We start from the raw sequence: 23997 nt of genomic DNA on the forward strand, positions 1-23997 counted from the left end.
GCCACGTGAGGCTCTGCCAGCCATGTACCGCGTACCGGGCAGATGAGATTAAGAAGATTGCGGGGGTAAGGTAGCCACTCCTGGCACACGACATGGCTAATTGGAGAAATACGGCAGCGGCTGTTGTTCTGCAGTGCGCGTAGTCAAGGTGATGGTGATGATAGTGCAGAGAGCTGCGCATTAAAGCAAGTATTAAATGCATAGAACGTCTTTATTGCTTAAAGAGAAAAAGTGGTTCCATGTCGGTGAGGGTGAGCACACGGGGCTGAAAGGACCTATTACCCTTGTGGTCCCACGGGTAAGGCACAGTGGCCATAGCAAGAGTAAAAATTATATCCCCTGCAGTGACACGGTGACTCGCAGAGGCGATCGTGGGGGCACACCTGCATAGAAATAAACCGGTCTCATTGTGAGCTTTGTGTTCGCGCGGTATTTGTTTAATTCTGAATGTCTGTAAGACAGATATGCCTTACATGCACGAAAAAATTACAGTTGCTTTAGATTGGTGCTCTAATTGTCACATTTACGAGGAAATTAAAAATTCGCACGCAGTTCATTCGTGTCGGAGGTAGCTTGCAAGATCCTAATAGCACAAAATTTACAATTAGGCCTGTCGGTGAATCAGTGTACCTTAAACGTTCAGGAATTTTCCATACGGAGGTAAAGAATATAGTTTGTAATATTAGTGGGCTTTGCCTCGTGTGTATAATATACATACCAATATGCCAAAAAGTGGTGCACGGTATGTGGAGTTTCTTGCCAGAACTACCTCTAAAAGTGCAATCTCTATTGCCACATCATTCCCCTGTGGTCATGTATTGTCAAAAATGGGATATATTTATATACAAAGACAAACAAAAATATAAAAAAGCCTAGTAGGCAGTGATACTAGACAGCCCCGCTAGAGTTTTGCCCCTCCTTCACCCACAGTAGTCAATGCGCGACGTGACGACTTACCCGGTAGAAAGCGGCCCTCGCCTTCAAGTGAATCATAGTGGAAAGAGATCTGGTGCTGGCATAAAGCGAGAGAACGTCCTTGAACGCACGCTTGTTTATTCAGGCGAGCTACATTTTAATATTTGTAGCAACTAAGCTGAATAGTACGGCGTGCGAGTTCGGCTCGGGTAGAGTTGGAAACAGCCCGGAAAGCAGCGGTAACATAATCATCAAACATCTCGAATTTAAAGCCCCATTTAGCATGAACTGGCTGTTCATATATTTTCAGCGTCCACATGTGCGTGCAACAGACAGTCCCTCATTAATATTATAGATTGGCCCTCTATTTCCAGTTATATCTAGTTGTCCTGTCTCGGTTAAACCACGATAGCATAGTATTAGCACGTCTTTAACACCGTGTATGCATCACCTATCATCTGCACTCACCGATGCGTAAATGCCGAGAAGAACATGAAGCTTGTGACCTGACATAGAAAGTCCATCTGATCATAACATACATAAAGCTGCAAAATCACTACTCCTACTCAAAAAAGTTCTTTATCGAGCTAATAAGAAGCAAAACTCGCCTACGCTTCTGTTGTTAGGCCTCAACTCGGTGCGTTCCATCGTCTATATTCTGAATCAAGAATACTTTGCAGACACCATTGGACCACTTCAGAGCAAAGGAGTAAGAATGTATTCCGAGTGCCACCCGCTAACTATCCTAACAATCTTAACACGTCTGCTTGACATAACAACCCATCAAACCAAAGGGAACTTTTTCGGCAGTTTTCATATATCATATGCATATGCATGCTTGATGTTGATTTCAAGAAACAATTTTCTGTACTGTCTACTACCGCATCGATTTTTGTCCTTTACATTCTAATGTTTGTTTCTAAGCTTATGGCACTTAATTTGCAGCAGGTGTTCCAACTATTGGGACTAATGTTTTGTATCTGAACGGGTACAGGGCTCTTGTACAGTTACGTTGCAGTCACTACGTGTCGAGCGGTATATTTGCTGCCTATTACGATTTCAGAGCGTGTCAAATCTTCGCTGCATCGATGTTCAGCTTACCTGAAGGCTGTTAAATCGGTGGATCGTGAAATTGGGTGACTGTAGCGTCAGAATTCGTAAGAAATATGCAGAAAACGTTTTATCAGCAGGGAACATTACATAAGTATGGTAATTTTAAATACGGGAAGCTTTAAAAGTATACAGAATAAACTGAATCGAATCTTATTTACACTGGCATTGACAAGATACCTGTTGTACTCCAAAATTCTGAATAAAGGATAGAACAGCATACTTGTCCAACGCAGCTGTAGTTTACATGTTTCCCTGGATTCTGGGGACATTGTTGCGGTGCGCTGCCTCTTGCGCTACAAAAGGAAAAAGATGAAGATATAAATCTTTAAACTTTATTAGATAATATGTGGCTCCCGGTCGAAGCAAAGTGCACCCCGTGGTCAAAAGTGCGCACACTACTTCTATCGCTACATCCCGCGTAATTATATCACCGGAAACTTTCTAATATCATGAGTGCTGACGGCAAGTTGGGTCCTGGGCGGCGTGCAGTGCGCCTACCAAACGACCTTCAGTTGCTGTTGGCTAGCAACCGCTTCAGCTGTGCTCCAACAGATGGCGCCGCGCCGCTGCCGCCTATCGCTTACAAACCCAGTGGGCACCACCCTCACAGAGGCGCTGGGGTTTCAGAGCTCATAACGGCGTCTTGCCGGCCAGGGATCCGGCACGAGCCAAACCAAACGCTTAACCAGAACGTAACAGCACAAGCGTATCGGCGAAAATGGCACGAACGATCTTGTGCCGCTGCCTAGCAACCCGAGTTACACCCAGAGCGTACACGAGTTACTCGGGGTAAGCTCGGGTAGCAACTCGGGTAACCTCGAGTAAGTTCGGACGTGCGTCGTGCCATCTGCGGGAGAGGTTGCTCGGGAAGAGCAGCATGGGTCCCAAAATCCCGCGGGTGGCTGGGATAGAAACTGCCAACTGCCAGTGCAGTGGCGCATCGCTTAACCGCTGCGCCACTGCGCTGGTGCTGGTATATTAGGACTCGCCGCCATCTATGAATCTTAAGTAGTAATTACCAATTTAGCATACATGGGCATTAACCCACTAAAGATATCGTGCCACACCACTAAGGCGGAGTTTAAGCGCACCCTAAAATTGAAGAATGAAGACCTTCTTTCGCAGGTCTACTCGGTTTAACTACATAAAGCCCCTGTCAATTTTTTGTCTCTTCGTGACACAGATTGCTGTTGTGGAATACCAGAGAAATTGGTACGGGCGAGATTTCGGCAATACGAAATAAGTTCTTCCGGTCAACAGCTCAGATAGGACATCAGAAACTGAGCGGTGAGGGCGTGTGCGTTGTTTCTAGGTAAAAGAGAGCACCGGATGCTTGCGCCAATTATCGACAAGTTCCAAACGCTTGTAAAAATCACCGTAACAATAAGAGTCACAGCCAAGGCAAGGTACGTGTGTGGAGGAGTGTCCCGTTGTTTCCGGGAAGTGTTTGGATACACACCATAATGAGGAAGTTCACTGTTGACTGACCATGGTGAAAAACAATTGAAGTTTGGGAGCGCTGCGGCTTCCTTGTTCACAAAGGTTTGTGAAGAACGAGGGTCTAGCGCTGCCGTGAACAATGAACTTCAGCACCCATGATTCCTCACCATGTGGTGCGCCGTCAAAATATCGAATAAGGAGAATGATGACTGGGCACTACAACCAGAACTCTCCGGAAGGTTGTGTCGAGAGGATCCGAATGTAAAGTTTACCGTATTCTTAGTTTACATTTGTGGCAGCTTGACTAATATCTAGCTGAAATCTAGGCTGGCCTACAAATAACTCAGAACTGCAATGCTCTTCGAGTAGGAATATGAGTGGTTCGTACGGTTTCAAACAAGTTTTCAAACAAATTTGGGACGATGGCAGATTCAGCACATGCCTGTTGAAAGCCATTTTAAACCCTAACCTGACACTCCAAGGGACACGGTATTGTTCCGGCAACCGTAAAATTGGTATTTTGGGGGCCTCGAAATGTGTAAGTTGCTGCCATACAAGTCATTATTGCCGAACCTAAATAGCTTTCGAACTTTTGTTCTCAGGCGCTGGTTCCTGGATAAAGCTTTGTTTGCGATGTGACTCTTCGTCTTCTCGTATGTCTCGCACGGTAGCCATATTCTCCTCTTTGGTTTCCTAGATATAATGATAGCCAGCAGCCGTCCTCTCTAATTAGATATTTGACCATGCTTTTAGCGCAGCTTTCAGTCGTATAAAAACAACTAACCCAAAACTAACTTTTGCTTTCATATCTGCCGTAGTGTTTTCTTTAAATATACCGCGCTTTGTTTCTCTCTACTGTGGACTTTAGTGATTAGTATGGATCTTTCTCCGTGTATTTTTCTTTATTTTTTGAGTTTTAACCCAAGTAAGCGTCCAGCTTGCTGTAGTTTTCCTGGCCATTTCTTTAATTAAGAGAGTCCATGGTAGAGAGGGGGTAGGTAGATGAATTCTTGACATCAAGTGAACAAGACTGGTGAAGCTTCAGAGTGTTTGTCATTGTTTCGACAAGAAGACTTGTCCTGGAAGCGTTCGCAAGTACCCCTAGGCTTCTCCCTATCTTGTTCACATTCTGTCGAAAGAACACAGTTATCTACACAAATTATATTCTTCAAGCTTTTCATATTCTAAAGCTGGGTGCTAATGTTATACCCGTGAGCATTCGCAATTATTTATTTTGAATGTCCTATCACGAATGAGACAAAGAACACGAAGATGTCATTCCTCTTTTTTTACGTTTCATCTGAATATTTATTGTAATTCAGGCAGCATGACTTGCTGTCCTGGATGTATGAGTGACAATGACGAAGAAACAATTGCTGGGTCCCTATGCTGTTTTGCGTGCATTTTTGATTAGCTATTTGCTCATTTAGTGAACAGCCGCTCCACTTTCAACACCGGCTTCGGCGACGAAGTTTCAGAAACAGGGACTGAGAAGTTTTCAGGAATAAAACATTTCCAGCCCTATCAAGCAAGCACTACATCAAGCCGCTGCACCGGTGCTGCCGCCTACAACCCGTAGATAAGTGCTTATAATAATAGAGAAGTTTCGTATATAAAATGTCGGATTTATACATTTTTCCTCACTGCGTATCTGAATGTTTCATTCCTTTGCGTATTTATGTGCCTTACATCATGCAGGTGCAAAATAAAGGATAATTTTGAAGTTTCTTTAAGAAGGCTCCATAAAAGCCAAATAAGAAAGTTTAAACATTCCTGCTTCTGGTACATTATTTTTTTCCTTTCATTGAGAAGTCGTTGAGTATTGACACTGTGCCCTACTTTCAGCGCGACAGCCTTAAGGTGCGCCTTCTGCAAAAAATGCGGCACCTGCGTGGTTGGCTTTGTGAGCTAAAACACAAGTGGCGCACTTGGCATCTGGGTCACGTAACTTTCTGACGTTGTCGTAACATGCCCACCGTGGCAGACGGTAGATAATAACAGGTCGCGAGAGGTTTCTCGGGGACAACCTGGGACTCAGAGGCCACCTGCCTGGGCATTGTAAACATCGCTTAATCGTGTCACCACTGCGCAAGGAGGGGTATAAGGACTCCGAGCGATCTATGAAGGCAAGCTATAGAATTACCGTATCTGCGAAGTCATAATAAAGAGGACACTAGGCCACTGCGGAGCTTAAGTGTTCCTTCGAGTTTTTGCTCCTTTTTTTAATTCACATAAAAATTCCTAATCGTGTGTTGCTCTTCGGGCCAGATCAACAAAATAAGTTTCTAGTGTAACTGGACAAAGCTACAGTTAATTATACGGTCATCCAGAATCTGCGTGAAAGCTTATTATTCTGCCTATCGCAGAGCTTCCCAGAAGGGTTCACAGCTAATCTGCTGAAGCCTTGTGACAAGCCCAAAACTAGCCCTGTGGCTCCCTATCACTATGGGTCCCCTAACTGCTTTTTATGACGGGAAGGGGGGGGCGGGGAGGGGGCATCATGCTGGCCCACTCACAACCGACAAGACTACCATTGTGGAGGAGCCAACGTGAGAATTTTCTGAACAGTCATTTTTTTCTGCACTATAGGTTCATTCTACTGTCTCTTAAAGGCGAGTCCCAGAGTCAGCGAAAAGTGTGTCATACATTTGGTAAATGTAGACCTCATGCGTCAGTGTATAGGATCTCTGGATATTTCGCACGAAGAGCATCCTTTTGAACCCCGAGTACCACTAGGACGCCTTATGAACGAGTACACGCTAAGAAGTTTCAGATGTTGGATCCTCACTACGTGGCGACGTTGTATGACAGCCTAACAGAATATACTTTGAGTGAGAGTGCAGTTGATACACTTGACTCCTTTAAAAGCTACACGCGGGCGTCTAGCTTGTCGCCTATAATTCATAAATAAAACAAACAGCTTGATAACGGGGCCACCATATTGGCTCCTGAGCAGGCACTGTGGCAAGGATGAGCCCTGGACGACAATACTCACAGGAAACGCACTATAGTTGTTCAGTGTAATTCACATAGCTGTAATTCACTTGTTAGATTGTGTTCAATAAAAGCTGTAATTACTGGCAGCTTTTGACGGAAACAAAGTTTGGAAGACCTCTAGATTATTCGAAATAACCCGGAAGGTTAAGCAAGTGAATATGGTTAGGAAAGGATGAGCGGGTGAAAACTTTCCTCAATCGAACCCCTCCTGTAATTGCATGAAATATACCGAAAGAGTACTCACCGCTCTAGTAAAACTAGAAAGCTAAGTAACAAGAAAACGCAGAACGTTTTAAAAGTCAACATTTTGAGTCTTTGTAGACTTTCCTTCGTTCAGTGTTGTGTTGCCTGTAATAAATAATATCGAATGTTATAAAAAATAGTACGCTTATTGCGAATCCTTGAGAAATATATGCCCGAGTTGTATTTCGCTTCATGGGCCCTGCAAGATTTGCGGCAAAGATAAATGTTAAAAGACGGCAACTACTACTAGGAAATGTCACGGGACGCATACCCTAAGCAATGCGCTTCTGTGCGGAAATAGCGCAGATGTGGTATTCCGAAGGCAAGGCCGTCGTATCGATTCCTCCCTGAGAACATAGACAAGGGTCCATTGTTCAAACATCTTAAACACGCATGCGTGGCAGTCGTTTAGTCAATTAAACCCAGAGTGGAAAATTTTGAAGGACGCTATCGATAGCGAAAGCCTACAGATATCACGAAATACGAAACAGGGCAGCTTAACGTGCACGGTCCACAGTAAAATTGTGTAATCCATGCACAGCGTTCACGATGTCTCACAACGGGGTGTTTAGGCCTGTCTCACACGAAAAACTTCAGAACAGCGTTGATCAGCAATCAGTCGTTAATCAGTTTCGCACTCGTGCAGAAGAGAATTTCATCAGATAGAAGACAATGGTCTAATCATTTTCCGGTAGCTTTTGCACTCCTTTCGCGTGAGAGTTGTGACGAAACTCGCAAAGAATGTTACGCCTGTTACCAGGGACACATGGGGTACGCATCTGTGGAATCGTTCATCGGCATCGGATGGAAGCGTGACATCGCTTCCAGCTTTCCACACGCGCCGATTTACATCACCCCAGAACTGCTCATCCTGGCCCCCGCCCGCATCTAGTCAGTGTGCCCGATGGGGGTGAGGTTGCTGTAGGTCTGCCGTCGAAAGAGATCCCCCGCCTATATTTGTGGTAAGGAACAAACTGCACATGCTACTTTATGGTGTACATGTGATAGCTGTAGCTATATCGGAGTTACTGTTTCCGTACTGAGTACTGGTTTCCAATGACTCCTAGGGCATAAAGGTTTGTTCAGTGGGAAAAAATATCAACATTTGAGGTCTAAGCAGCGAACCGTGTCGTGCGATTGCAGTGTGCTGTGTTAAGGTTAATTTGGGGGATGAAGTGTTCGGCCCAGAAACGAGGTTTCCACCCGATCGCCGTACGGCTTCATTGTTCGGCCCTAGAGCCGGCAAGTGTCTCACCCCAGCCTTATGCAAGACTCGAGCAGTAGTGAGAATAGGTTCTGTGTTTCTAGTCATACCCTGGTGCCCTCATTTTCGGCTGTATGCGTACCGGCTTCCTGCCGTGATACTACTCTTGAAATTTTTGATGCTACTGTGGAGCCGAACCATTAGACTTTCATGAAAAAGATTGTCTTGCTTCCTCATGCCATGGCTGCCGTCAGCAAAAGTCGCGCGGAACAGTGGACAGTGAACTGTTCAACATAATGTGCACTTCCGCCTGAAGGCTTGAAGCTTGTATCATGCAGCCCTAACCTGCCAATATCCGTTGCCTTGTTTACCGACGCCTTGGGCGCGACAGTGGCAGCTTCCTTATGAATCGCAGTTAATTCACATGACTGACAACTGGCTCTCAATGCTTCTGCGCCGTCGTCGGCTGGCCGACTCCCGCCACATTGCTACGTGTTTAACGATTTACCGCCAAGAGGCCCAACTTCCATTCCCGCGTTTCGGACCCTTCACGGGATTGACACTGGTGCGTCACATCCAATCCGACAAAAGTACAACCGAGTGTCACAATCTGCACGCAAGGCGATGAATGCAGAAGTGAAGATGTTAACCAAAGTATCATTCAATAGTCGCCGAGTTCCTCGGCTGCTCCAGTAATCCTTGTGCGGAAGAAGACGGATCTCGGTGTTTTTGCATTGATTACCATCTTGTGAATGCCGTCACTAAAGAAAGACAGTTAGCGCCTTCCTCAAATCGACGATGCCATGGTCTGCTTTTTTTCGGCCTCTTACTTCTCTTCTGTCCACCTCTTATCGGGGTTTTGCACCATCCCTCTACACCCCGCTGACTAAGAGCAAGGTTTGTTTTTTGCCCCTGACGCCCTTTATAAATTTATTGTGAAGGTGTTCGGCCTTTACTATGCGCCCGTCACTTTCGAGGGATTAATAGAGACTATACTCTGCTGTTTGAAATAGGAAATATGCACGTGGAGCCTACACAATGTTGTCATTTTCAGAAAAACGTTTAGTGAGCATAATGACCGTTTAGCTCTCGTCCTGTACTTTATCCGCAAAGCTGGCGTTGTTCTTAACTCTAAAGAAAAGGGCGCCACCGCCTGGAAGACGGTGAAGTAACGCGCGTTAGCTGTTTGGTTTACTAGAATTGATATGAATGAGATTAGAGGGAGGTACACCAATGAAAAATGCGAGATGTGCTGTTTTCTAGTTACTGCCACAGATGGCGCTGTGACCTCATGGTGGTAGCAGAACCTACGAAATCTCTAAATGTGATGAGTAAGAGCTTACTCTCTTAAATGTGCCACTTTGGTAAGCGTCAAGCATTAGTGCCTGGACACCTCCTGGCAAAAGAAGGTTTAAGACCTCACCCCCCCAAGATCGTAGCTGTTGAATCGTTCAAATCACCCGAGTTTCTCAATGATGTGAGGAGTTTCTTGGGTTTAAGCTCGTACTTTTTCCCCTTAATTCATCACTTTGCAGACAGAGCGTGGACCCTTGGGTGCGACTCCGCTTTAAGGCACCTTAACTTTCTTCTTACGTCGCAACTTGTCTTTCACCACTTTGATCCATCCGTCCCCACAGAGATTCGTATCGACGCAAGAAATGTCCGAAGCAGAGCTCTTCTAATCCAGTACAGTGAGAACAAGGAGCACGTTGTTGGGTGTGCGACTCGCTCCGTCAGTAAGGTGGAGAGCAGTTATACGGACACCGAGCAGGAATGCCTTCCTCTCGTCCTCTCCACGAAGCGTTTACGTTGATATATCTAGGGACGCCCATTCACCGTCTTCACCGGCCATCATGCCCTCTGCTGGCCTGCTAGCCTTCATGACCCACGCGGATGCCTTGCATGGTGGGCGGTCCGGCTACAAGTGTGTGACTACACCGTCGCCTACAAGAGTGGTCGACTGCACTTTCACGCACACTATCTTTGTCGGCTACCCCTTCCTAAGACGTAGTCTGACATCGATAATTAGACAACTGCATGGCGTTAGTGCCACCTTTTTTTCCTCACTTCGGCACATAAAAAAACGGCAGGAAACTTCAACCCTATGGTCTCTCCCTGCGGCGGGTGATGACCCCTGGGGTTCAACCCACTTATATGTGGGGGTATTTGTTATGGAAGAAAAACGGATCGTCTAGTGACCACAGCTTCCTCCTGGTTGTTCTGAAGAGCCTCTACACCTCCGTCTTTCGGGCCATGGAACGCGACTCCACATCTCGATATCTGGGGACGGATCGATTGCTCCACTGTACGCAGGTACGCTTCTATTGGCTAAAAATGCCAGTGACCACTACGCGGTAAGTCGCCAGCTACACTCGCTGTCCACGATACGAGCAACCTACTAGCATTGCGTCCGGCCAGCTTCAACATGTGACACCACCTGAAGCACCGTCTGAGCAAGCCGGCATAGATCTGCTCCCATTTCCGAATTCCTATAATGAGAACCACTGGATAGCCGTTTACGTTGATTACCTTACTCGGCATTGTGAAACGGCAGAACTACCCTAAGCAACAGCGCATCATGTGCCCTCTTTTACGCCGTCATCCATTGTTCTCCGCCATTCATCCCCTCGAGTTATCAGCAGTGATCGTGGTGGGCAGTTCACCGCAGCTTCGGCGTTCCTGCGCTTCACATTTTTTGCCATTCAGCGCCTTACTATCACCAAAAGAATGTGCTAACTGAGCGCACGAATCGAACGATCACTGACATGCCGTCAGTGTTCGCTGATTCGAAGCACAGGAAGAGGGATAGAGTCCTGCCGTTTAACACTTACGCGTTGAAAACCACACGCCATGACAGTACTGGCTTCAGCTGCTTCTTCTTACTTTATGCTCTCCCCCCGTGGTGTACCCTAGACATGATTCTAGCATTTTGTTCTTGGCCCCATGAAGACACCCCCGTAACCGAGACACCCTGTATCGCCACAGAAGCCCTGCGCCTTGCCCCCCGCCTTCGTGTTCTCGCCTCCCAAGATCGATCTAAACCACGCAGCGACACCCACCGCCGTCATGGTACTTAGAGCCGTGATGATTCGGGCTAGTTGCGGGAGCCTGTCAGAAAGCGGCGGTTGTCCCAGAAGCTGCTGTTCCACTACGATGGGCCCTATGTCATCATGTTCCATATTATCGAGCTGAATTACCGCATAGCGCATCGTACGCCAAGAGGGCGTAGTTGGTGCGAACTAGAGAGACTCACATTGACTGTTTAATGTCATTGTAATGTCATTGACACACACACACGAACGCACGCACGCACACACGCACACACGCACACGCACGCGCACGCACGCACGCACACGCACACACACACACACACACACACACACACACAGAAATATAGGTTTCGTTAAAGGAAACAATTTTATGTGCTCCGACGTTTCGATGGAAGTACCAATCATTTTCTAGAGTGGTTTGACATCGCTGGGATTTCTCCGTTTATAGGGGTTGAATACAGAACAGGTGAGCGAGAAACGCATAGAGGGTACAGAAACAAGTAGATAGAAATAAAAAGATTAAAAGTAAAAGTAAAGAAATAAACATGGATAGGAAAAAGCACAAAAGGGAAGTGGGAGCTGCACGAAAAAATGGAGAGTGCACAGAAGTTGTAATCAGTAGGGAAATAAAGTATCCAGATGCGACACTTGCTTTACATGCTGCAGGCTTGCTTAGTGACAGGCGTGTTGAACTCAGCTGAGATGGGCGGCAGCGTGCTTGGAAGCGCAGCTACCTTCGTGGAAGAACGTTGGGCCTTTTCGCTTCTCCTGGCTGCGAGAGCAGGGATAAAGAGCTTTGACCCATCCAACAAGGAAGCGGTATGAAAAAGCTTGAGGTATTGTTTTTTTCGCATTGAGCAATATTGCAGCCGTCACTTGTTTAGCCGCTCAGGCGGGATTACGAAAAAAAGGCAGATGAGGAGTACCCGAACGAACGTTGTCAGCGTAGCCAGAAAAGAGAAATGGCAAAAAAGGGCTATGTGGTCTTCGCGAAACAAGATGATGAGCCAGACGGTGGGTGAAATGACTACCCAAATGTGCATGTGAAAATGGGTATGACCTCAGACGACGCAGTGAGTCGTGATTTGTTTATCAGAGTTGAAAGTTTCGTGGGTCACTGACCTCACAAGAGGGGTGAGAATGCCGTGGCTTTCGTTTACGCCTGTTTGCACAGCGTTAAATTTGAAAATGAAATATGATTCTCGTTGTTTGCACTCACGAGTGTTCTTGAAACCACTCTGTGTAATTGTCGCTTTAATTTGTCCATCTCATGGCTTTCTCACGGAGGCGTTTCGAAAGAGGGAGGTTGGAGTTGTTGGAAGTCTGAATCGGAAAGAATTGCCTGTTTGGGCTATGTATTGCATTCGGCAGTTCCCGTATTCCAGCGTGCAAACAATACTGCGGCAATCACAGTTTAAATTTTCCCGGATAAAATTTTTGAGATTTTAATGTGTGCATTTATCCAGCGTTGTAATTTTCATGTGTTTGCAAACTTGGCATAGGCTTTTTCCTCATCGTTTGCAACCCACAACCCATGGTTTATTGTCTCTTAAGTGATGTGATGATGTTAATGAGGTAGTGATGTTAAATGAGTTGATGTTAGGTGCACAGGCGAAAAACCAGAAAAACTTGACTAGGCCAGTGCATCGAATGTTTTGCAGACGGGTGGCAAATGTTACGTTACACATCATGAACACATAGATTTATTACAATACAATCGGAGTGGGCAATGGAAGATTACACAGCATATATAAGCCACTCATAGACTCAATGTATACATGCGAAAAAAAGGCAAAACACAAAACACTTACTGCCGTATTTGCAAAAAAGAGATACCGAACAGCGTGACTAGTTAATAAAATAAGTAGAAGTGGAAACCACATGCTTTTTCTAAGTAAAGATTTTGCGCAACTTTTTCATGAACAATCTCGTAGCATCTATTTGATTTTGTAGTTGCTGATTTAGAGTATTTGCCAAAAGGTAACGTTAGCATCTCTTTTCCATAACTGGTACGACTTTTGGCAACTTTCCAGAATTCAGGAGGACCTGTGGGGTATGAAACTATGTTTCTGTTTACTTCGGCTAAGTTCGGAGGTTGTTTATCATTAACGACCAGTAACATTTGCATAACGCAAAGTCACACAGGAAGTCCATGCGAGGAACCTTTAATTTTTTTGAATATCTCAGCTGTAGGATATTGGTATGACACTTATAATTCTTATGACACGTTTTTACAAGACGACCAACATGTGAATGTTTTCGGTAGATTTAGTAGCCCACACTAGGGTGCCATAGTTCATCAAAGATATGAAAAGCGATTTAAAAAGGAGGGTATTAAAGGATGTTGGGAAAGTCGGGCAGCAGCGACGTGCAAGAGCGGTGGGGCTAGATAATTTACCGAAGAAATTTTCAATGCGTCCATCCCATGATATGTCTTCAGGGAAGTAAACCCCTTGCAGGGCACAGCTACCAGTATATTTATGTTGAGCAGGAGGGGAGGCAGTTCAATATTCGTGTTTCCTGTATGAAATATAACTGCTTTAAGCTGATTGATATTGAACTCTAAATAGTTGTTACATTCCCAGTTGGTAATTTGTGAAAGGGTGCCATTCCCACGACTACTTAATTCTTAGCCTTTGCTTCCAGAAAAGAACATAGCTGTATCATCTGCATATGATATGTAGATGTCATGGGCACCAATGCACACAGTGTCGTTAATATATAACATAAAAAGAAACGGACCAAGAATACCACGACAGGGAACGCCTGTAGTCACTATTTTAACATCTGGGGAAGTGTCCATTTATATGTACGTTGCTGTAGGTGCGACGTCAACAGTGATAAAACTTTATCACGAATCGCATAGTAGCTAAGTTTCTGGACCAATATTGGATGGTTAACGAGGTGGAAAGCTTTGCTGAAACCACGAAAAGTGCCTAATACTCTAAGTCTGTTCTCAAAGTCATCTAATATGAATTCTTTTAGTGAGAAGGGCCAATTTTGTTGATCTGCTTTTTTGAAAGCCATAACGCAACGGGCTCATGACATTGTAATGGACAGTGAAGGATGTGAGGCGCTCATTAATCACTTTCACAGTACCCTTTTAAAAGAGTAGGGAAATTGAAATGGGATGATGATTTGGGAAGTCGCTTCTGTCACCTTTCTTATGTACTACTGTCACTTTTGCGGATTTCATGCTCCGAGGAAAACTTCCCTCTGAGATACAGATGTTGAAAACATAAGCTAAGCAAGGGGCTGTGAAATCTAGATCATATTTAACGGGTTGATCAGAATTTCAGATGCATCGGAAGATGTGATATCTTTAAGGACATAAATGGAGCTAGCACTTCATTATGGGAGATTGGATTCAAGAGAACAGTGTGATTTACGGCGTCTGTATCAGAGCTTAGACCATTGTTGATAGTCGGTATGGAGCTGATGGAGAGAAAGTAATTATTAAAGATATTAGCTAAACATTTTGTTTTTAGTTCAATACCATCTCTTAGGAGGCTTGTAATTGGTTCAGAGGCAAAGTCACAGACAAATTTCAATTTTTTGCAGACAGATTCCGACCGACCTTCAGTTGAACTCAATAAATTGACATAGTAATTGTTTTTGGCCACTCGGAGCTCTTTGGTGACGCAATTTCTCTAATTCTTGAATTCGCTCAATGGGTTGTGACTTCTCGATGTAGAAAGCGCTTGAACAGCGTATCTCGATTTTGTATGAGGTCTAACAGTTCACGGTCTACCCACGGGTTCCTCACCTTATGTGGGGAGGCAAAGTTTCTTTCAGGGAATCAAGAAATATATTGCCACGCTCCTAACGCGCCGCGCGGCCTCGGCGCTGAGTCGAAGACGACGAAGAAGCGGCGGTGGGCTCTCGAGGCAGGAGCTAGTTTTCCCGACGAGGGCTCGAGGAACCGCGTTGTCCTGAGGAGAAACGGAGCCCAGAGGGGGAAGACCGGCGTGGAGAAGGCGATCGCGACTCGCAGCGCGGAGGAGGCGGTGAACTACGCTGGCGGGTGACGTACTCGGCGATGTCTTGAGGGCGCTCTCCAGGCCGTGGACGGGGGCTGTCGATAGAAAAACCGCGTAGTCCCATTTCACGATAGGGGCACCGCCGGTAGCGATGGCCGGGCATGCCGGCAATGCCAGCGGCGGGAAAAACCCGCGCTCAAGCCTCCTGGACTGCTTCAGTGCATCGAGCCGCCACAAGTACCATTCGACAAAGTCGGCATGGACCTTCTGGGGTCATTTCCTCTCTCGTCGACCGGCCACAAGTGGATCGTAGTCGCCACAGACTACTTGATCCGCTACGCTGAAACGAAGGCCCTGGCGCGAGGTACTGCCGCCGAAGTTGCCCACTTCTTTATGCACGACATCGTGCTTAGACACGGCGCCCCATCGGCCATCATTACTGACCGAGGCAAGGCGTTTACAGCACGACTCCTAAGTGACATCTTAGCGCTTAGCCATACTGCTCATCGACCAACAACAGCGCATCATCCCCAAACCAATGGTCCAACGGAACGGCTCAACAAAACATTGACGGACATGATCTCGATGTACGTCGACGTTGAACACAAAACCTGGGATGAGGTCCTGCCTTACGTCACCTTCGCATATAATACTGCGACACAGGAAACCACCCAGTTCACCCCGTTCCGTCTCGTGTATGGCAGAGAGGTGCGTATGATGCTAGACGCCATGTTGCCGTACGGCGACACAGAGCTCCCCCCTGAAGCAGCCCCGTCAGCTGGCCCGCTTGCACATCAAGGACCAGCAATCCGCCGATGCCCGACACTATAACCTTCGGCACAGGAACGTGCACTACGAGCCGGGCGACCACGTGTGGGTGTGGACACCCGTGCGCCGCAAGGGATTGTGCGAAAAGCTTTTAAATAGGTATTTTGGCCCGTACAGAGTCCTGCGCCGCCTGAACAGCGTCAACTATGAAGTTGTCCCCCATGGAACTGTGATCGCCGGCCCTCAGCGTCACCGGCCGGAAATCGTGCATGTAGTGCGCTTAAAGCCGTACTTTGCGCGTGACTGAGCGCTGTATTCACGCTTCGTTTCGTACCTTTCTTCCCTTACCCCACGTGTGTACTTGACTCTCCCCGCATGTCATCTAGCGCGCATTGTATAGTTCACCTCACCCCTATTTTTCTTCTTTGTTTTGCTCCTCCTCCTCTCCCTGTACATATCCCATTCCACATCGAGACGATGTTTACTTTCGCGGGGGGGAATAATGCAACGCGCCTAACGCGCCGCGCGGCCTCTGCGCTGAGTCGAAGACGACGACGAAGCGGCGGTGGACTCTCGAGGCGCGCTTGTTCTGTTCTGTGTCCTGGAACCTGGCGCTGTAATTAAAAGAAGGCTCCCAGTCTTGGGTTCTTCCCGACGCCTATCTCCCCGGCCCCTCTGGTCGTGACAATATGTATTGATGAACATAGCAAGGAACAACTCATATGCAATATTAGGGCCAGACGTCGTTAACTAATCATTGCAGCTAGCATCAGTTATGCGTTCACGAAATACCGATAGCGTGCGCGAGTTCGCATTCCAAAACGAGTGCTGTCGCACACGTTTTTTAAACGCGACGGTGTGAACAACAAACAAGAAGATGGGCAGATTGTCACTAAGCGGAAAGTTAATTACACCAGATCTCAGGCGGCTTGCTTCGACATTTGAAATGAAGAGATCCAGAAGCGTCTCGGAACATACTGAGTGTCTTGTTGCCGATTAGATGATATTATTACAGAAATGCATACTGAGTACATTTTCAGATTCTGTTTTCGTGTTCGATGCAGCAAGCATATGATTATTAGAATCACCTCCAATGATTGCTTCAATTTATGCTTATTGATCTATTCTAAGACCACATCTAAAAAGGAAACAACCTGGCAACGTCAGGACATGGGGGGCGGTAGCGAACACTGAACATGCGGAATTCGGAGTGAGGCGTGAGTATTTCGTAATGCGGCGTCACAGAAGAATATTCAGGAAATAATTCGCATTTCACGTAGTTAGATATGTGTACAGACCCCCCCCCCTCCCCCCCTGGCTTTGCTTGCCGATTTAGATAGTACGACTTGTACTCCTGTATTCTGTAAATACGTCTGTTATGAAAAACCAGGTATCGATAAACATGATGACGACAAAATGAACATTCGGTGCGCTGAAGAAGCATTCGAGCTCGTCACACTCATTTCGACCCGATCTTAGATTTAAGTGCACAAAGCTACAGCGCATCCCTTTGTCACGAGAAACCTAACTGCCATGATCCGGGAAGCCAACCATTTCACTAGAAAAACAAACCATAAGGCAAGCGATAAAAGCGATGAAATCGTGCCCGCAGAAGAACAAGTGGTATTGGAGAAAGACACTCCGTGCGCGACACCAAGGAACAGCACTTCACCATTGTCACGCGGGCGGTGATAAGGAGGAAATTTTCTTCATATTGAGCACTTCATGCGAGCATCTTTAACACTGCTAGCGTTTCAGGCAAGCGCTGTTTTTGTGTTCACATTATCCACTGCTGAAGCGCATGCCGAAAATGCCCATTATCTTATTATTTCGAGCACGAGAAACAGCTGTTGTACTACTGCTACCTTTGATTTGTTTTTTTGGGGTTTAGCGTCCCGAAGCGACTCAGGCTATGAAGGACGCCGTAGTGAAGGGCTCCGGAAATTTGGACCACCTGGGGTTCTTTAACTTGCACTAACATCGCACAGTACACGGGTCTTTAGAATTTCGCCTCCATCGAAATTCGGCCGCCGCGGACGGGATCGACCCTGCGTCTTTCGGGCCAACAGCCGAGAGCCGTAACCACTAAGCCACCGCGGCGAGGACTTCCGCTACCTTTACTATCTTAGCGATGTTTTGGAAAATATCAGGTAAGCTGTTGCGGGGGATGGAAAAACATGGGACCAGCATGAATTTCTGGAACGATTTCTTCTCTCTAGATGTGCACAGTATTCATGTCGCGAAACTGCAATGCGTGCTCCTTTGTTTCCTGCGTGTGCTTGAAGATTTTGAAGGCTCCAAGACATCATAGACGCTTTTAAATGGAGCTTAACTGGCTGGTCTTTGAATGCCTCGTTCTTGCTTGCTTACGATAACTTAAGAGTTTTCAGATTTCTTAGCATATATCTTGCCATTTCGGGTCCAGCCGTACTTCCAACCACTGGCTTTCTTGCTCGCAACAGCCATTCCAAGAAGTCGCTTAAGAAAGGGCCTTAGGTGTTCATTCACAAACATTCCGTGTGCTCGAGGTTCGGTCAAAGTCAGAGTTATTGAGTCGCAGCTTTTTCGCCTTTTCAAGTAGTGCATCCCTCTTCTGGCGCCTGTCAAACTGTAAATAGTGCATCATTCTTCTGGCGCCTGTCAAACTGTACAACAATAACAATGTTGCTAGGCTTGCTCTTACCTGCCACTTAATGGCAGGCTTCTATGTCAAAAGGAACAGCATCCACGCCACCAAGAGTGCCAAGTTTGCACACAATTTCTACTACATTTTGATTAGGTACCTACCTCTTCGAGTCCTTTTATTTCGATGGTCCTCTTTCCAGAACATTGCTCAGAGCCGAGCAAACTCGGCGAGGCGTCAACAAGGCGCTTGCGGATCATATCAAGTTCGACTCGAATAACACTTTTTCCTCCTTCAAAAAAGCATTCTCACCACTCACTCACTCAGCATTCTCACTTTGTTTCATTTCTTCAAAATCTGTTCCCAGCGACCGTATCTCGGGACATAGATGCAGCTCAACAGCTTCTTGTGTATTCTTAATTTCAAAGCCTACTTGGTCTCTCAGATTGGCAAACTGTTTATTTACATTTGGAGTCACAGGAAATCACAGGAAGAAGAGCAACAAAAGAACACTCTTGCGGCAGCACTGACGAGAAAAAGGTAAACAACTGGAAAATGGCGAAAGCCTTAAGAAAGGAACAACAAACCAACCTGGAAGATGCGAAGGTACGATGTAAGCTTCTATTCACAATGCCGTCACTGCTGCCAAGAAACCTGCTGTATCTGCAATGGTTCCTTTTAAGGGGTTGGCGGCTGAGGTGGTATGGCAGTCAGCGATGCGTAGAATCCCGCGCGCAGAGTAGATGTTGATAGATTGTTACGCAGTCACAAGGCAGCCACGACCACAATCTGAGGCCGCAAGCGTTAGATACCAGGCCAGTCTTCAAAGCAGCTTCTGTCGATGATGTAGAAAAAGCCTGGAAGATACGAAGGTACAATTTAAGCTTCTATTCACAATGCCGTCACTCCTGCCTTGCACCTTCTGTATGTATTTTGGAAATCCGACTGATTTGTTCTATGACAATAAAGTATTTTTTTCAGGATTTTCTTAATGTTCGGGAGGTTGTATGTGGAGGTTGATGGTGGTGAACACCACGTCTTGGCACGTCATGCAAACAGCTGCAGCACTGATCAAAACAAACCATGCCTAAATAGTTAGAGGACAGCGCTTGTTGCTCAGTTATACATGGCCGTTTAAACATTGCCTTTTCGGCGTGATTAGCTTCAATTGCGTTCTATGTTTACTTCTGGAACAGCCCATTACCATAGATCTTCCCCGCAAACGCCAAAGGTTCGGAGAAGGAGAACAGGGCGTTTGCGATCAGCGAGCTGCACGCTAGGTGTCCTCACACTCTGTAAAATGGCCGTACATTGTATGTGTCATTCTATCACGACCTTTTTGCACCGCTCGTCATCGGAAAAGTTATTGTTAGCTTTCGCGAATGATTTTTCTTTTTTTACATTGCCCCAAACACATCTGAAAATAGTGCATGCTGCTGATGTGTTGTGCCCTTGAAGAAAGAAGGCAAGTGCGGTGCAGACAACACACGTTATTCCTTCTTCTGCGGAATGAATGCAACATTTTAATGCCAGCCCATTGGCGCTGTTCGGCCTTTCAAAATCATGATCCATTTCTCACAATAATCAGGAATGTTGCCGCGTTTCTAGGCATATAATGTCTGAGAGTATCCACTCCTCGTTATGTATTTAGAACGCGAGCTATATTTTTTTTATTTGATATCTCAAAGGCCCCTGGTATGGGGCATTACATGAGGGAATTCCTCGGGGTACAACTTCCGTTTTTGATATAGGCGAGACAGTGACCTTCAGAACCTCACAAGGTGAAAGCGAACTTAACTGCGTGGTGGGACGGCCCAAGTTATGGTTGCATGACCACGTGATCATATGACTATGTCCATTAGGTACCTGACCTTGAAATTTGACCTTGACCATTAACCTTGACATTTGATTTCAGACAGGCAAGAACATGCTTAACACAGCTTTCGCTGGTATAACTAGGTTCGCACAATGTTGACCAGCCATTTTTTAGTCGTATTTTGTTTGTTTCAATACAGAAGTCGCGCATTGTGAACAATAATATGCCAGCCGCTACTAGAAATTCAATCCAGAATCTCCCATCCTCATAATTATCATCCCCTTCATGATTGCATCTACGGCCAGACAAAGGCCTCTCCCACATTCCTTCAAATTAGGCGTGCCATCGGCGAGCTACGCCAAACTTATAATGACAAAAGTCTTAACATCGTCCCTTCACCTCAGTCTCTGTCGGCCTCTGCAGTGCTTCCCTTATGGCTTGTATGGGAACATCGATTATCTCGCCTTGGAATTACACTCCCCTCACACGCCTCTTTCTTTTTCTTCATTTCAAACACGATATTGTTAAAACACGTTTCTTCCTCGATAAACTGTGCTCTCTTCACCTCTCTTAACTTCATTAATTTCGATCATTCATTTTAGGTTTATTTCAGAGAGAAAATGACGGAACGGTAACAGTGTGTGCAGCCAATTATTGAGCGTCGGCTGTGGTGTGGCCGCAGGGAATTTGTTCCTAAACGTGTTTTTTCTTCTCGCAAACTCAGAACGCCGGAGGTGATCAAGACTTCCACAGATTAGTACTCATAATATGCAGTTTGTTGTGGTGGGTTTAGAGCCAACCACCTCCCGCGGCTGAGGCGAATATAAACATAACCACAAGGTCACGCGTCGCCTTGCACCTAATTTCCTCTCCCCTCCTATCCTGTCTCTTTGCCTCCTGCCAACTGAGGCAGCGGCCAGGTGTGAAGTGCAGGTGCTGGTGCGAACGCTGACGCCTATCACGGAGTCGGCGCGAAACTGAGGAACTGGCTGATAAGTGCTAACGTTCTAAATGAATATCCAGAGTGACATGGCAAAAGGCATATTATGCCAGACAAGGCCTGGCCACTCGTTTTGCACCAGTTATTTACCTATCTATAACTGGCTGTTTAATGTCAACCAAATTTACAACATTTACGTAGGTCTCCAGGGTCCTGCTCTGCACCTGAGCACTGACAAGATAAAAGTCTTCTATACACCTTCTTTCGGGAATGCTGTTAAAGCGCTATTCATGACGTGAGACTGTCTGCGAAACACACATCGCACCATTGTTATTTCTGTGTACTGGTCCGAGTCAGTCGTTACAACATGGCCTAACAACGTGCGCTCTCTGACTTTAATTCATTCTTCCGCATGGTTAACAGCGGCGTCTTTCGAAACTATTGAGCATCACCCGAGATTTCTTATAAGGGTGTGCTCTGAGAAAAACGTTAACAAAGGTCTCAGGCACATTTTTTTATTAAATAAAATTTTCGTTATATGATGGGCAATTGGGTCGGTACAGTGGAATGGACCTCGGATTTCCAAAAAACGCTCATGTTTCCTGGAAAAAAAATATTTATACCAAGAGATTTGGAAAGCGTCGCATTAGCGATATCATTCGTATCACCGCATTTTTTTACCTCCGCAGAAAGGAAACAAGCGATCCCTTCCAAGCGGCCCAGCAAGGACCATCTTGATAGAATTACAAAAGAGGTTTTGTTATTAGTACAACGATACTTCGTTACGAGACACATTCTGCGGACGACCGCGACACTACGCCGACAACTCACCTGGAAACAAAGTTTGCTCAATTGTCGACGGTAGTTCTGCACCCTAGCAATAAAAGTGCGAAACTTCCGGATCGTGGAAGACAGCATGAGTACATGAAGTTAATTTGAAGAAGGAGTCTAAGGTTTTGAGCACAGTTGTATTTCCCACCTATCTTAGTGTACCGGTGTTACACGGTTGTACTGGTCGTAGTTAAAGGAGGCCGCCCGTCGATTCTCATCGCTCTAATGGTAAAGCTTTTGTTACACACGCTACAGTGTTTGTGCGCTTGTGTCATTGTTTATGATCCGAATGCAGATAGAACTAAGTGAAAAGTTAAGGGGAGGCTGTAGTGAACAGGCAAGGAAAGGGGGAGGAGAAATGCTATAGCTTTGCAAGGCTCCAGGTTACTGTAAGATTTCTATGCACAGTTCGGGCGCGGGTTTGTCCTTGTGACGAACACATACCTTCTTGTTTGCCCCGACGGCACTTTTCTGTGGAAGGCCACCTAACTGGATCAAACATCAATGCTGCAAGACGCTATGACGACGAAGGGAAAAAATATCGCATATAGCAAAAATTGCAGCCTAATGAAATGCGGGTGGCGACAAAATTATAACCAACGCTCCACGGGCTGAAACATGCACGCCTAGCGAGGACAGGCGCCATGATTACCATGTGCAGTAAAAAACGCCATTACATAAAAGTGGTGAAGTACCAAGCGATGTTCAAGAATTTAAAAAACTCTATTCCGTGATGTTCCAGCTCTAAAGCACTGGGCCCTGAACAAGGAACAAGAATTCGGCGCACCTTACCAAATACTTCACTGCACAATGGGACCAAGAGCAGCCGGGGTTGTGTATTGAAGCGCGACGACGAAATAGCCGACTGTGTGGAACTGCACAGCTTACCTCCAATATAAAAGCCAGACAGAACAATAGTTCCGACACATCAGTTACGCTACACTTAAAGCGTGGAAACAAGCTGGCTCTCTTATAGACATCTTATTGTCTCCGCTGTATTGCAATAATAGAAAAGAACATCATTGTATGACCTCTGGAAAATTCAGCGCAGTGGCCATATGCACTATAAAATGCACAAAATAAAAACCTGGTTTCTACTCTGAACGAAAGCATTTCATTTGACATATACGCTAAGAGAGAGTGCGTCCGGGCGCAAAACAGATGTTGGGGGTAGCTCTGTTGCAATAACCAGTGGAAACATGCTAGTAAAATTTTTGTCGCTTTTTATCTATGTACCAAGCTCGTTTGTCTCGTTACCCATATTTCTTAGTACTGGCTCTTCGAGTTGCGAGATGATGTTTTATTGGGTGACACGTTTATTGACGCGTCCCGTTTCTTTATTTTTTGTTTGCTTTTCCAAAGAATCCCGATATAATTATCAGTGGTATTATACATTTAGCAGATTTATTCGTTATAATCCTTATTATAGAATGAGAAATAAAATGAATAATGTTTTCAGTGTATAACACCACGTTTACACCTTTTAGACCAGTACAAAAATTTTTAGCAGCCCATGTCTTTGTGACCGTTCTTGGTGAACACAAGTAGTTAAAGAGTGTACCCCAAAGGTACCTAGCTTCGATATTACATCACGGATGCGCATCACATGGTTTATATGTCGATAGGCGAGAAGGTTTGGTTGATGGACTCGATTGCTAGCGTGAAGGCTGAGAGGACACTGACGGTGGCAATACTGCCTGGTAGGTGGCTCCAACCATTTGCAGAGCGGACAAAAAATCAATTTTGGTATGTGAGTGTGCCTCCGCGGGAGGGGGGATACATAGCATTCGAGCGGGTATTAAGGGAGTAACGGGTGGGTGCTTTGATAATCTTGTTACCTCATGGCAATGAATGATAAAGTTTGTGAAAAAGAACGATTTGGGCTATTATAATGCGAAATGCGTGTGGGGTAGATTCAACTGTGTTTTCGTTGCTGCTATACTGCTACTGTGAGAGTAACACGATAGAATAACTGTGGTGACGATGTTCTTATTTATAGTGTTTTGATTACGTCAGTATGATGACAGTCAAATATAGCATTGCATAATCTAGTTGAGGGCAGATGAGGGTCTCGTAT

At 45.8% G+C, this 23997-nt stretch overlaps 1 long non-coding RNA gene across 2 annotated transcripts; it reads right to left on the minus strand.

Moving 5' to 3' along the window:
* Positions 1-218: 218 nt before the first annotated feature.
* On the minus strand, positions 219-22843 carry LOC149343927 (uncharacterized). 2 transcript variants are annotated; one of them, XR_016282740.1, is made up of 4 exons: positions 22713-22843; positions 18925-19190; positions 2249-2321; positions 219-383 (listed from the first exon to the last, which is right to left on the minus strand). It is a non-coding gene; the product is annotated as an uncharacterized LOC149343927 (long non-coding RNA). The 2 variants fall into 2 exon arrangements; XR_016282741.1 differs by having other exon boundaries at positions 22708-22821.
* Positions 22844-23997: the final 1154 nt, after the last annotated feature.

The sequence above is a fragment of the Amblyomma mixtum genome, chromosome 5 (genome assembly GCF_055824585.1).
Source record: "Amblyomma mixtum isolate Tamu chromosome 5, ASM5582458v1, whole genome shotgun sequence".
Classification (NCBI taxonomy): Eukaryota; Metazoa; Arthropoda; class Arachnida; order Ixodida; family Ixodidae; genus Amblyomma; species Amblyomma mixtum.